We start from the raw sequence: 14,367 nt of genomic DNA, 5'->3' as shown, positions 1-14,367 counted from the left end.
GTATAAACTGCCTAAAAGTATATATTAATTTAAATTTTACATTTTATTTCGTTTTTGGATAAAAATTTATCAATTATTCACCTATTACATTTTTTTCGAAATTGTCCAGTTTGAGTATTTATCCAGGCCTCGGGTAAATATCCCAAAAATATTTACCTACCTACTGGGTGTTTACATGATCCACATCATTGGTTATGATTACTCTTTTGCTTTATGTCATTCTATACATATTATTTCATATGATAGCTCAATATTTTAAGTTTGTACTCATAAATTTTCTATTATTAGTAATCATAGCAACAGAAATATAAAATAGCAAAAACAAAAAATGTAAGAATAATTATAAGATATAGTATAAAATATCTTAAGATTTGTCAGTTTACTGTTAATAAGATGGTGGGATCCAAAAAAAAAAGTATTATATGTTTCATAAATAAATTATGTACTGCAATTTACATTTCATCGTCTTTTAGGGTATTGGAGAGATATGTTTTGAGAACACTTACCTGCAGAAAGGAAGGAAAATAACAATCAAAATTGTCCATAATTTAAAGTTAACTTAGAAGCGATAGATTTGACAACAAGGAAAAAACATCATACATTTTGAACTTAAATTTCCACTGTAGCAACACAACAGCAGGGTTGGCAGTTTTGAACACTATGCCCTGTCCAAAACCCTTGCGTTTAAAACTGTACGAAAGTGTCCAAAACTACATTTTTAGAGAAACTATTTTGTGAGAAAATATCAAAAACAGAATGAAATGATTCAAATTTATGTTTTATATTGAATATTTATTTAATGTGAACTCTCAAGTGTAAATATATATGTATCTTTTTTATTCAGCTGATTCTAATCTAGTTACATAAAAGTTGAATTCTTCATCAAAGATTTCAATTTGTACACGAGTTTTTTTGTTTTCCATAATAGTAACTAATTTTTTTGATATTTATGCTTGTGTGCAAATGAAAGTGCTCAAGATATAATGCAACAATTGACTTAAATGTAATAAATGACAATTTTGAACTACAAATATATTCGTCTTTTAAAGCTTTGTGAAGATTTTCTTTTCAGGATGGCGCCATTTCATGATCTAAAACTAAATTACCACCAAACTACTACAAACGTACACCATACAAAAAAAAAAGAAAACATACATAGAGCATTAAAATCATATTTTATAAGTAGTTAACACAAATGAATGAATTTTTTTTTTTTTTTTTTTTTTTAACGTAAGACTTAAAAGAAATAAACATAGACTGAATTAGAAAAATTAAACAAATTTATTTGCATTAAAAATCTTAGTTCAAATTTTTTTACTACAAATAAGAGTCAAAGGTACAAATAGAGTCAATCATAACTACAGAATAGTCTTCTTTAATAGCTGGCATCTACATCACTTTTTTTCTTTTTCTCCAAGTCAGTTTTAAATTAACAGCTGAAAATAAATAAATAAAAATAAATAAGTTTGCATTCCAGATGTACATTATAAAAAAAGTTGAATGTGTACAAAAGTTTGCATGTAATGGCATGGCAAACATAACTGCTGCGTGGGGTTTGATATCTTTTGACCCTTTCTCCCTCTTAAAATCTACAGTAATACAATCTGTACAATATAATAGTAATAATAATATAATATAAATAACAACATAGCAAGCAGTACCTATCTTAAACTACATTACAGTTAATCATAAATAGTCAATACCCAACTGGAAAAAAAATCAAGATTAGGATAGAAAATTAAAGGCAGTGGAAAAATTAACAGTCCAGTTACTTAAAATTAGTTAACAAAAAAAAAAAAAAACTTATGTAAGGTGAGTTCAGGTAAGTGCGTCGCCTGAGAATTTGGGGAATGCTGCCTGAAGAGACTTCTGCCATGCATTGAACATGTTGGGAGAATGTCTGGTGATAAATCCTATAAGTAGAGATTGGCACTGGTTTCTCATAGATAAAATACAATACAATCAGTGATAACTTAAATACTCCAATGCGAAGATTGATAAAGTTTGTTTGGTTTATTTTGTTGTCATATCAAACAGCTGAAATCAGCAAGTGTACATTGTATTTTTTTAGCAACAAGTTACTACATACTAACATACATGACATGTTTTAGTTAATTACTTTAACCAGACTTTGTTTATAAGAAGGGTTGCACTTTCCCTTTATTTAAAGTAAGATGGGGTAAGTGCACCAAAGGCGTCCATATGCAAAATTTTAAGGGGGAGGGGGCGCCTCAGATATCCTCTCCATGGTTTAGCAGGATATTTTCCCCATAGAAACAGATTTCACTACAGATTAAAGTTATTAAAATTTGACATTTTTAATAACTTATTCCTTAATTGCTGGAAAAGAAATGCATTTGCAAAGAAAAAAGACCCCCCTCCCCATATGGGTGCCCTTGAAGTACACCCTATATTGTGGGGCAACTGTGACCCCATGCAATTTGCCTTTCATTTTGTTTATAATTTCTATTTTCAGTTCATTCTTATATTTTCTCTTCAATAACTTCTGAATTCCAATTGTGTATTAAATTTGGAAAATGGGGAGAAATCGGCTCGAAAGAATGGATCAAGAAAAATTGTATTTGAAATATAACATCCAAGCAATAATCCAAAGTTCAACTATAGTTTTTATGAGCAATTTGTGTAGCGATATATATAAATTATTAAATAGGCTCATTAAATGTATGGTTAATGCTCAATGCTAAGAAAAAAGAGCAGTTTTGTCATCAAAATATGATAAAATGTGTACTTTTTAGGGGCCTGTATCTCAGTGCACTGAGGGTCAGTATAGAACACACTGCTTGCATTTCAAACTAGAGTATGTGTATTTTCACAATCAAGTGACAGAACTATTGGTAAATTATTTTAAGGGTCAGTATAGAACACACTGCTTGCATTTCAAACTAGAGTATGTGTATTTTCACAATCAAGTGACAGAACTATTGGCAAATTATTTTCAAGAACACAATATGTATTTCAAAATAGTAAAATGAATTATTTAGTTTTCAATTTAATCAACATATACGGTTTAAACTTTGCTCCAGGGATTTCCAGATACTATTTAAAAAACTATTATGATCAAAAACGTACCATAAAAGATTTATAGACTTGCAAATGGACTAATTATGCTTACTCACATACTTTATAATATGATCACTAGAAGCAAAGTTTAAAAAAAAGGTTACTATTGCAGTAAAAATGTAAGTTATATTTGTAACACTTTTTTGAAGGTGTTTTAGGTATATTTTTAATTATTTTAATTAAGATAGCCTTTTTTTCATTTGTACTGTACATTATAGTTTGTTGACATTTGTTTAGTCTGTGCATTATAGTGACAAAAATTATTTTCTCTGCACATGATAGCAAACTACTAAGTCATATTTTATTACTTATGATAAAAGCAATACTATGACATTATAAAACAAGGGCATTGTTCAGACGAAGGGGGTGAGAAAGGATTGTTCCCACAGACTTTAGTTTCAGATCATATTACCGATCTCAGAATGTCTTAATGCAAGTAGGGATTATTATGAACCCCAGCTTCCTTGGCTGGTTTCCAAGTAAAGAAAATGCAAAAGAAAAGTTCTGTACAAATAGAAATTGATGTTACACAACTAAAAGAAGTTGCTAACATCATAAAAACATTTAAATGGTACAAATAGCAACTAGAATCGGAGACACACGCTTTAGGGTTACAAAGGACTTTTGATAATTAAGTAAAAAAAACAACCTTATTATTGAAAAGACATCAAACAAAACATAAGAAGTCTTTTCATCCACAAGCTAATTTTTGTTTGCTTATTGCATGAAAGTTAATATTTTATTTGCAGCTAAGAATAGTTTATAGCCAAGGAATACTTACCGCCACTTAATTAGAAATAGCGTAATCATCAGCAGAACTTCCTCCACAGCATGTAAAGAATGGTCATCACTACAGGCATTCTTATTTGTAATCTCCATTCACAATCTCTGAAATTTGAAGCAAAATTTTTAATCATTAGATAAAATTGTAATTTAATAACAGAAATCAAAAGAATGTAATGACTGCATTTATGCAAAGTATAAGAAACGAGAAATATTAAATAAGTGCTTTCTTTTTGAAAGGGGCGGATCCACGGACATCATGACTTTAATTGACCAAATATAGTCTAAATTGCTTTTTTTTTGGAACTTTTTTCTTCATGCCTAATTATCTTATATTCAAATAAATTTAACACAAGTGCGGCATATTTGTAGCATAATTCAATAAATTACCTAACTGCACGTGCACGTACATGTGTGTGCGTTGCTATTCATCTCTTTTATATTTTTCTTAATCTTTACCAATATATACACTCAAGCTTAGTGGCAGATCTAGCCAATCATTTTGGGAGAGGCCATCCAAAATTTTTGAATTCTTCAGATATTTTATTAAAATGAAATTTTAAAAATTCAATTTTAAGCATGTTTGTACTTTGTACCTAAAATTATTTGCACTTTATGATTACATTTATAAAGTTATTTTAAAAAAATTTAACAGTTTCATTTTCAGCTAATCAATGAAATACAACTCAAATTCAAAATAATAGAATACTTCCCACATTTTGGAAAAAAGTTTATTCTAACCAAATATAAGTGCAAATTAGGCATTTAAATGAACATGCTACCTTTCTTAGACATTAAAGTGCGAATTTCATCTCAAATATACTCAATTAAAAATAATCTTAGACAGAATAATCCAAACATTTATAGTGATGAAGATTTACATTGAGTCAAAAAATTAGAATATTCAAATTAAAGGGGGGGGGGAACACTTTCAAAAGAAACAACATTAATACTAGAATGCGTCATTTTTTGCTGAATTCGATGCTTTAATCCTTTCTCTCACATGGATTCTACCACCTATTTACATTAATCATTTCTGACACTGTTTCCATACTCTCTTCAATGCGGCAACAAGCTAAATTTTGTTGGCGGGCACCAGATCTTGAACGGATTTATTTAGATTAGATGGTACACCAAATTCTTGATTGTATTGAGATTGGCAGAGTTAATTTACCAGTTCAATACCGAAATTCCTCTTTCTGTTTAAAATCTATGAGTCGATTTAGAGATGTGACACGGAGTAGAACCTTGCTAGAGGATAAAATGTGTCGCTAAATGGGTAACTGCTGTGCCTCAGATGAAATATCATTCAGTATTATTGATTAACAGCGGAAATCACGCATTGTTTTATTTTATGATATATATAACTTCCCAATTCCAGCAGCTGTCATGCACCCACAAACCAAGAAGGATGTGACAAAGTGGAGAGAACCTCTTACACAAGATTTCTCATACGCTTTTCCTTTTAAACGTCAAACCCAAACACCTTTTTTTGTTTACAGATATTTCAAAAATGATTCATCACTGAATATAATACTTTTCCAACGTTGTTGCCCCTGTTTGAGGTTGCCCCTGATCTCCTATTTTTTCGACAGATATTACAAATAAATATGCATCACTGAATAAAATGTCTTTTCAGTTTTGTTGCACCCAAATGAGCTTCTCTTTACTCCAGGATAGTTGTGCACTTTTCTGCTTCATGTTTATCTTTGGTCTTACTTCGTAGATCCGCAATTAAAACTGCAGTTTATGCAACCATCCAAGTGTAGTTGGCGTGGATAAGATAACTATACATTCTGTCCAACACTTATGGACATAAGAAGCATTTTCAAACGATTATTTTGGACAATTTACTTTAATTTGAATTCATCTCTGCCAGGTGTTACAATTTTTCTACCTCGTTTACTTCGATTACTTTTTAGTTGGTCAGTCTTATATTCCTTTAAAATCTTACATACCATAGAAAAGTTAAAGGTTCATTTGAATTGAATTGGATAGTTTTTTTCTAACTTTAAGAAATGATGCAATATGTAACTTCGTTTTTTTCCTATTTATCACCTTGACGACCCATTTTGAGCAATAAAAAGCTTTTATAAGAGCGTAAAATTATTCAGGCGCCAAGCTCCATACTTGTGACAAACTATAGGCAACAGGTAAGCAAATATTTTCTCTACTTTTTAAAATTCACATTGAATGAATAGATTATTCTAATTTTTTGTCCCATATAAAAAATTTATCTATTATTCCAATGTGTTAATGACCTATAAATCGTTAAAATAATACCTGAAAAGTTGTTTAAATTGATTTGCCCTTTCATGAATAACGAGTTCTTGTTTTTTTAATTTCATGCGTTCATTTTTTCCGACCCAGGGACAAGTTTTGTTCAAACAGTTCTGATATTCTATTACTTTGAATTTGGATTGTACTATATAAAGCACTAAAATGTAACTACAAATAAATAAATACTTAAATGTGCAAAATCACTGTACTACTGCAAATTAAGTTCTAAATGATAAACATTAGTGTTGAATAACAATGCGAAACAAATAAGAAAAAAGGAAAACATTTTTTCTACTGATGAGGATTTTTAATACACTTAATGTTTCAATATTCAAAAAAAAAAAAAAAAAAAAAAAAAATATTTTGGCAAAAAATATTTTGCTTTGGTGTCTTAAATAGCAAAATGTAGTTTTAAAACCAACTTCACTTTTCTTTTTCGCAACCGCTAAAATAGGCTACTGAATATTTGAGAATTTAATTTGACTATTTTCATTTAGTTTCAGGACGTTATCCCCCCCCCAAGTATGTAAATATTTGGTACAATGTAGATGTAAAATTTGAAATTACATAAATTTATTAGAAAAAAATTGTAAAAAAAGGAAACCAATGGTTTGGCTAATAAATAGTGAGACATCAGCTAGGCCAATTTTTCTAGCCGAGCGTAATCAAAAATAGCCAGTGATTATTGATCTCTGAGGACTACTGATTATTTTTTATGGTTATAATCAGAGTAGTATAAAGTTTTGTAAGTTTTATGGGGGCATGGGGGTCTGGCAACCGAACTGACAAGGGGCCTTGGCTCTCAGGGACTCGGAATGACAATCATATTTTTGAGAGTAATGCACATATTAAAATAAGTCATCCATGATTTTAAAGAGAAATTTACCAGGTTTTTTCTTAATAAAGTTTAATCACATAAAATTGTAAATAAAGTTTAATCACATTGTGCAATGTGCGAGCCCATTGTACAACGTGTTTAATTATAAATGCCCAATGTTGGAATCTTTAGTAATGCAACATCTTATCTATAATTGAACTTGTTTCACACATTTTGGAGTATTGCACTGTCAATGAAGGTGGTCTCCATACACCCCATTTTGAAGAGAAAAAACTTATGTGAATTCCTGAGCATCAAAGGACCACTGCACCATGTTTGGAAAAAAATCCGACGAAAACTGGATTTGCATAACAAAAACCCCTTGTGGGGTGTATTCACACCCTCCCCCCTTTTCTCATAGCAAAAACCCCTATGACAATTCCTGACCATCAAAGAACCGCTGTGCCAAATTTGGCAAAGATCCGACGAAAACTGCGGATTTGCATAAAGAAATCCACTGTGGGAGGGAGGGTGGCCCCCCATTGTGAACAAAAAACTACTCTAAGTGAATTCTTGAGCATCAAAGTACAGGTCTGTAAAATTTTTGCAAAAATCTGACGTAAACTGGAATGGTGGTGTTTTCGCACCCAACCCCTCCCTCATAGGTAGGAAAAACTCCCTATGAAAATTCCTATGCATCAAAGCATCACTGAACCAAATTTGACAAAGATCCGACGAAAACTAGGTATTTGTAAAAGGAAGTCCCCGGTGGGAGGGGGGTTCCCGATTGGGAATGAAAACAGCCCAACGTGAATTCTTGAGCATCAAAAGATCTCTCTGCCATTTTGGCAAAAATCTGATGTAAACTGAATTAGCATTAATAAAATCGTTATTTGGTTCAGCGTTAGAAATTAGTGCTGGTCCACTGGTCCCAGACTAGTGAAACCTGCCTGGGACCACCATAAAAAATAATTGGTGGTCCTTAGGACCAACTGTTGTATATTTTTTATCACACTCTGCTATAAAATATTCAAAAGCATTAGTCTAGCCCAGTGATTCCCAACCTGAGGGCGATCGAACTCTTCTAAGGGGCAATAGGGGGGCGACCGGTATTCGGATACCTTCTTCACCTTTCAAAAACTATATTTATTAAAACAAATCGGTACATAATTCAGAAATATCTTTCAGAATACCTATGTTGTGCAATACCGAACCAAGCATATGGCACGTCAAATCAAAGAAAGTCGTTCCCAGAAAATAAGGCATGTATGATTTACAGCTCAATCAAATCTGTTCGGATAAAAAAAATCCCAAAAGCGAAAAATAAAATCTTGTAAGCACTGTCTGACCGTTGGCGCCATCATATACTTAACGCCTGAAAATTGGATGGATATGTGTAAGAATGGATTTTTGCATTTACTTATCTGTTGTCATTCAGAATCTTGCAATCAGCGCATAAACCTTCTTATGTAGTTTCTATTGTTTGATTTAATTTAGTGAATTTCTGTTTAATTGTGCATGTTTCGTAGTGTGGAAGTTCGATATGAATTCAAAAAAGAAGTACCGACAGTATTCAGCAGAGTATTTAAAAATTGGTTTTGTCACGTCACCGCAAAATGTGCAGTTTCTGCATCGTCTTTTGTGCGATAAAACATTTTCTAGCTATGAAGCGATGAAGTCCTCGAATGAAAGAGCATTTGTCAAGAGTACATGGGGACAAAGTAAATAAACCTCTTAGTTATTTTCAAGACCTCAAAACAAAAGCGGATAAAAGGCCAAAGGTGGGTGAATTACTTAGAAGACAAGCAACAGATCTTGACAAAGGACTTCTTGCTTCTTACGAAGTGTCTCTTTTGATACAAAAATGTGGTAAGCCTCATATAATTGGCGAATCTCTTATTCTACCGGCTGCCAAAAAAATAGTTGAAATTTTGCTTGGTGAGGGCTCCAGTAAAAAGATAAGTCAATCTCTCCTCCTGAGTAACAACACAGTTTCCAGGAGAATAGATGAAATGGCTGCTGACATTGAGTGCAAACTCATAAATGTTTTGAAACAAAGTAAATTTGCACTACAGATTGATGAATCAACTGTGACAGATAACAGCTATTTTATTAGCTTACGTGAGGTTTATTAATGAGCTGAAATAGATAACTGAGAAAATGTTGTTCGCCAGAACTTTGATTACTGATACAAAGAGATTGTCGATTTTTAAATTTGTGAAGGATTATTTTGAAGAAAAAGAAATTCCATTGACAAATGTAAGTGCTTGCGCAGCAGATGGTGCCCCTGCCATGGTGGGTCGTCATGTTGGGTTTCTTGTACACCTTAAAAAAGAAGTGCCAAAAGTGATTACCTTCCATTGTGTCATTCATCGTCAACACTTGACTGCAAAAAAATTGAGTGGTGTTTTACATGAAACCTTACAATTAGTCATTACTGATATTAACAAGATCAAAACTAAATTCTCTCAATGATCGCCTGTTTCGTGAGCTTTGCCATGAAAATGATGAAAAATTCGATCGCTTGCTTTTACTTACATCTGTGAGATGGCTTTCAAAGGGAAACTGTTTTTCTTTGAATTATTCGACTTTGTAGCTGAGTTTTTCAACTTGAATGATCCTGCTTTAAGTGAGAATTTGAAACAGTGCAAATTGGAACTTGCGTATCTCAAAGATATTTTTGAAAAAATGAACGAAGTCAACATTAAGCTTCAAGGAAACAAGATAAACCTCATCAAGGCCAAAAGCATAATTTCAGCATTCATTTCCAAATTCAAAATCCACAAGGCAAATATTGGCTGTAAAGAATTTATTCTGTTTCCAATTCTAAAAAAAAGTTTAATCGTGGATGATGAATTTCCTGAAGAAAAAATTTTGATTTATATTGATCATCTTGATCAGTTAAAAAAGAACATGGAATCAAGGTTTGCAGATTTGATCAACTTACAAATTTCTGACTGGATTTTAGACCCATTTAGTTTCGAAGATGTGGATGAACTGGAAAACTCTTTGCAGACAGAGTTTATGGATTTGAAATTTGATTGTGAATCAAAAATTACTTTCAAGCAATACGGTTACGAACTTGCCTGGGTGAAGCTTATGGGTACTTACCCACAACTTTGGAAATAAGTTGAACAGCTCCGCATCTCATACCCCTCAACATATTTAGTTGAAAGAGGATTTAGCTCTGTAGTGCTGCTTCTCACGAAGCAAAGAAATAGATTGGACATCTGCCTTAAAGGGGACCTCAGATTAAATTTCACAGACATCAAAGCTTTAACGGAGATCCATCAAGCACAAGGCAGCCATTAAAAAGGTAAAAAAGAACAAATCTTAACAGTTAAAATTTTCATTTTTTTCCGGATTTCAATTTAAAAAAAAAAGCATGTTACTGAAAAATGTAATTTTTTCATTTTTGCTAAGCATATAAATGACGTTGGTTAATTAAAGCACTTCAAGTTACATTTTTTCTTTTTTTTTTTGGGGGGGGGGGGGGAGGGGTTAAGATTAAAAAATTCAGTTTTAAAGCTAATTATTGCTTTATCATGCACTTTAACTGAAGAACTGAAAAAATTGAGTTGTTCTCCCTCTTGTGTGATAAATGTGAGACATAGGTATTCTTATTAGGATTTTTTCGTATTTCATTTTTTTTAAATAAAATATTTCTGTTCAGTATTTTTCTTAAACATTTTATTCAGCTCAATATCAATAGTTCATGTTTAATTTGAACTATGAATTGTGTTGATACCTCAATTGGTTAATTTTTAATTGTTGCATTAGGCTGCTCTCTTAACCAATACACGTTCACTTTTATGGGCCTATGAGAGGTCATTTCAGCTTTGTCAGAAAGAGAGCAGGGATCCTTGGAAGGAACCTGCTCTGAATGATAGTAATATAAGTTTTGCCCTCCCACTGATTATTTTAAATCACGGGCCCGGATGCAGTGGTACCCCCATTATTGAAACTCTGCACATGCCTCTGGTACATAATAAAATTTGAGTTTGGAATAGAATATCGATTATATCAAAGTAAGCCCTAAATTTTAAAACCATTGTTGATGCTACTTGAGCAAGCGAGGTTTTAGATTTATATATTAACTAGCAAAAATACCCGGCATTGCCTGGGTCAATAATAATTGTGAGAAACAATCGCTACTTTCTTTCGTTTTGTTTTAACTGAAAGAACTCAAAACACACCGCTTTGACATGATTAAAAACCGAGCTTCTTCCTTACCCATAAAAGTAAAACAGCAATAAGTATGAACAAACTTGTACAATAGAAGACCGTTATAACGCACACCTTGGGACCAGAGCTTTTGAGTTATACAGGTTTTGGCGTTATATAAGTCATTTCACAAATTTTGAAACTAATATTCAAAATATATCTATATTAGCACTTCAGAATGAATTCTATCTGCAATGAGTATTAAAACACTAATTATACAACTAATCATTCATAAATAAACATGCTTTACCATTAAAAGGAAGTGAATTATCCTGCACTTCTGTCAGCTTCATGTTTTGCATTAACAGCTGCATTTTCAAGAGCCATCTGATATTTACTCTTTACTGTGAATATTAATTTTCATTTAAAAGCTTTGAATTAAGCTGGAAAGATGAAAAACTGTTTCAAAATTTAATTTTCCTAACAATTTTTATGTTAGCAAGGCAAAACAAAGGAATTTTTTAAACTTAAAAACTTATTGTTTACTTCTGAAAAGTTGTGCAGTTCATAGAGAATTGCGTTATATAAGTCGGCGCTGTTTCTCTAAGTGTGCAAAAAGTAGAGTTTCCAAATGTTTGAAATAAAGTAGAAAAAAGTAGAGTTTCCAAATGACTTTTTTAAACTTATGTTTGCTCCGGAGAAGCCTTGATTCAAAATTTTCATTATGATTACTTTTAATATTGCTGTTGTTAGGCACATAATTTTTGTAACAATGGGTTTTATATTTAATCATTTAATGGAGAAATTACATGACATTTACTGTTTTCCATCATAACGTTTTTAAACTAAGCTTTTTAGGAATAAATAATAACCTAAGTTGCTCCCTGATAATGTAGCTATCTTGGTGAAAAAATAGTTAAAATGGGTCCAGTAGTTTTTAAGATTACCCCGGACATACATACAAAAGTAGTCATTTATGTATATAGATGAGGATAAAAATCCTAAGATAGCAATAAATGTCATGCTTGCTGCAGAGAAGCCTTTATTCAAAATTTTCATTATGATTACTTTTAATATTGAATATTGCTGTTGTTAGGCAACAAACTTTTGTAACAATGGGTTTTATATTAATCATTTAATGGGGAAATTACATGACATTTCTGTTTTTGATCATAACTTTTTAAACTACAATTTTTAGGAATTAATTATGGCCTAAATTGCTCCCTGATAATGTAGCTATCTATGGTGAAAAAATGGTTAAAATCGGTTCAGTAGTTTTGAAGATTACGGTGGACATACATACATACAGAAGTAGCCATTTATGTATAAAGATAAGTGCATTAAATTTAACTATAATTCTTAGTTTTTTGATGAGATGAGGCTACGAAAATATGTTTTTTCAAATCTAATTAGGTTTGTAACCAACAAAAATGACTTTCAAGTACAGTAGAAGACCGTAATAAAGCACACCTTGGGACCAGAGCTTTTGCGTTATACAGGTTTTGGCACTATATATAGGTCATTTCACAAATTTTGAAACTAATATTCAGAATAAATATATATATATCAGCACTTCAGAATTAGTTCTATCTGCAATGAGTATTAAAACACAACTAATCATTCACAAATAAATATGCTTTACAATTAAAAGAAAGTGAATTATCCTTCACTTCTGCCAGTTTCATAGTTTGCAAAATAGCTGCATTTTCAAGAGCCATCTGATATTTTCTTTTTTTACTGTGAATATAGATTTTTATTTAAAGGCTTTGAATTAAGCTGGAAAGATGAAAAACTTTCAAAATTCAATTTTCCTAACAACTTTTATATTAGCAATGCAAAACAAAGGGATTTTTAAAACTTAAAAACCTATTGTTTACTTCTGAAAAGTTGTGCGGTTTATAGAGAATTGCGTTACATAGGTCGGCGTTATAAAGGTATTCTACTGTATATACATCTATATGTACTACTTATGTGATATTGATTCACACCAAAATAAGTTAAGAAATTAGCACATCAACATTAAAATATTTTATCCAACATTTTCATAGCTTTCTTCTTATTAGCAAAATTTTTTAATCTTTGAGTTACACAGCAAAATCTGAACTATTATCAATAATTTACATGATACAATACAATGATATGTAAAAAGAACTGAATTTGTCAAAAGGAAAAAGACAAATTTCAACTCAAAATTTATTCTTACATAACAAGTAGACAAAATGAAATTTTAAAAGATTAAGCATTATAAGTAACAAATCCGGCTAATCATATTAGTACTTGAACTAGAGAAAACGGGTAAACAAACAGAAAAAAACACACAATAACAATTTTTAAATAAAATGCTTACGAAAGAATATGTTTTTCTATTTTTTTCTATTCAGCCTGAATTTCAATTATATTAAGAAAATATCATAATTCTTACTACTTACGTAGAAAACCACAAGTAGATTTCTCACGAATCGCCATGTTGTTAAGGAAAAACAAGACAACATTCTGGAACTTCCGGTTGACATCGAAATCAACCAGTTGGATCAAACTATAACTATTTCTAATAATACTATTGACGCCAAGCTGGCAACCCAGCGCTAATTGCTTTATGGCAACCCATGGACAACTCCTTTGGAATGCCGCGGTTAGCCTATTGTTATAGCTTGGGTCAAGTTTTCCTCGAATGAGACACCCTCGTTTAGTAGGGATGCATCGATTAATCGGCAGTACCTATTAATCGCCCACTTTGTCGATTATTTATAATCGGTCAAATTTTGCCGATTAATCGGCGGAAAAAAATATTTTTTAAAATAAATTCGTTTTAGCATACTTTCAACAAGAAACTATGATTAATACATAATGAACAATAAATAAACGTAATTTGTTGCAAACATTATTTTGGAAATGGAACTGCAATTCGCAACTCCAACGAACTATAGGGGGCACTGAAGTCACTGTCTAATGGCGGACTTAAAAACCAAAACAAACGCACATGGTAACGAAGAAAATGCTAAAAGTTTTGTGATTTTTGTTCGTACGTATGATTTTTTCGCTTTATTCTTTTTAAATTAATTTTCAAAGTCTTGTGGATATTCTGGCCCACGTAGAAAGAAATGAGAATTCAAGAAGCATTACTAAACGTCAAAGATTAATGCAAACTACGTAGTTCGTAGTTCTAAGCAGCTATTTCCACGATGTTGAATTCGATATTTATCAATTCTTGATAAAACTAAATAATTATTGTGGCCTGACAA

At 31.6% G+C, this 14,367-nt stretch overlaps 1 long non-coding RNA gene across 2 annotated transcripts; it reads right to left on the bottom strand.

The window, feature by feature from the left end:
• Positions 1–1,298: 1,298 nt before the first annotated feature.
• LOC129221545 (uncharacterized) lies at positions 1,299–13,619 on the bottom strand. 2 transcript variants are annotated; one of them, XR_008580527.1, is made up of 4 exons: positions 13,555–13,619; positions 11,436–11,568; positions 3,863–3,969; positions 1,299–1,436 (listed from the first exon to the last, which is right to left on the bottom strand). It is a non-coding gene; the product is annotated as an uncharacterized LOC129221545 (long non-coding RNA). The 2 variants fall into 2 exon arrangements; XR_008580526.1 differs by lacking the exon at positions 13,555–13,619 and having other exon boundaries at positions 11,436–12,042.
• Between the last annotated feature and the right edge of the window lie 748 nt (positions 13,620–14,367).

This window comes from Uloborus diversus, chromosome 4, assembly GCF_026930045.1.
Source record: "Uloborus diversus isolate 005 chromosome 4, Udiv.v.3.1, whole genome shotgun sequence".
NCBI lineage: Eukaryota > Metazoa > Arthropoda > Arachnida > Araneae > Uloboridae > Uloborus > Uloborus diversus.
Note: the sequence above shows the minus strand (reverse complement) of the source record. Positions and strands in the feature narration are given on the sequence as shown.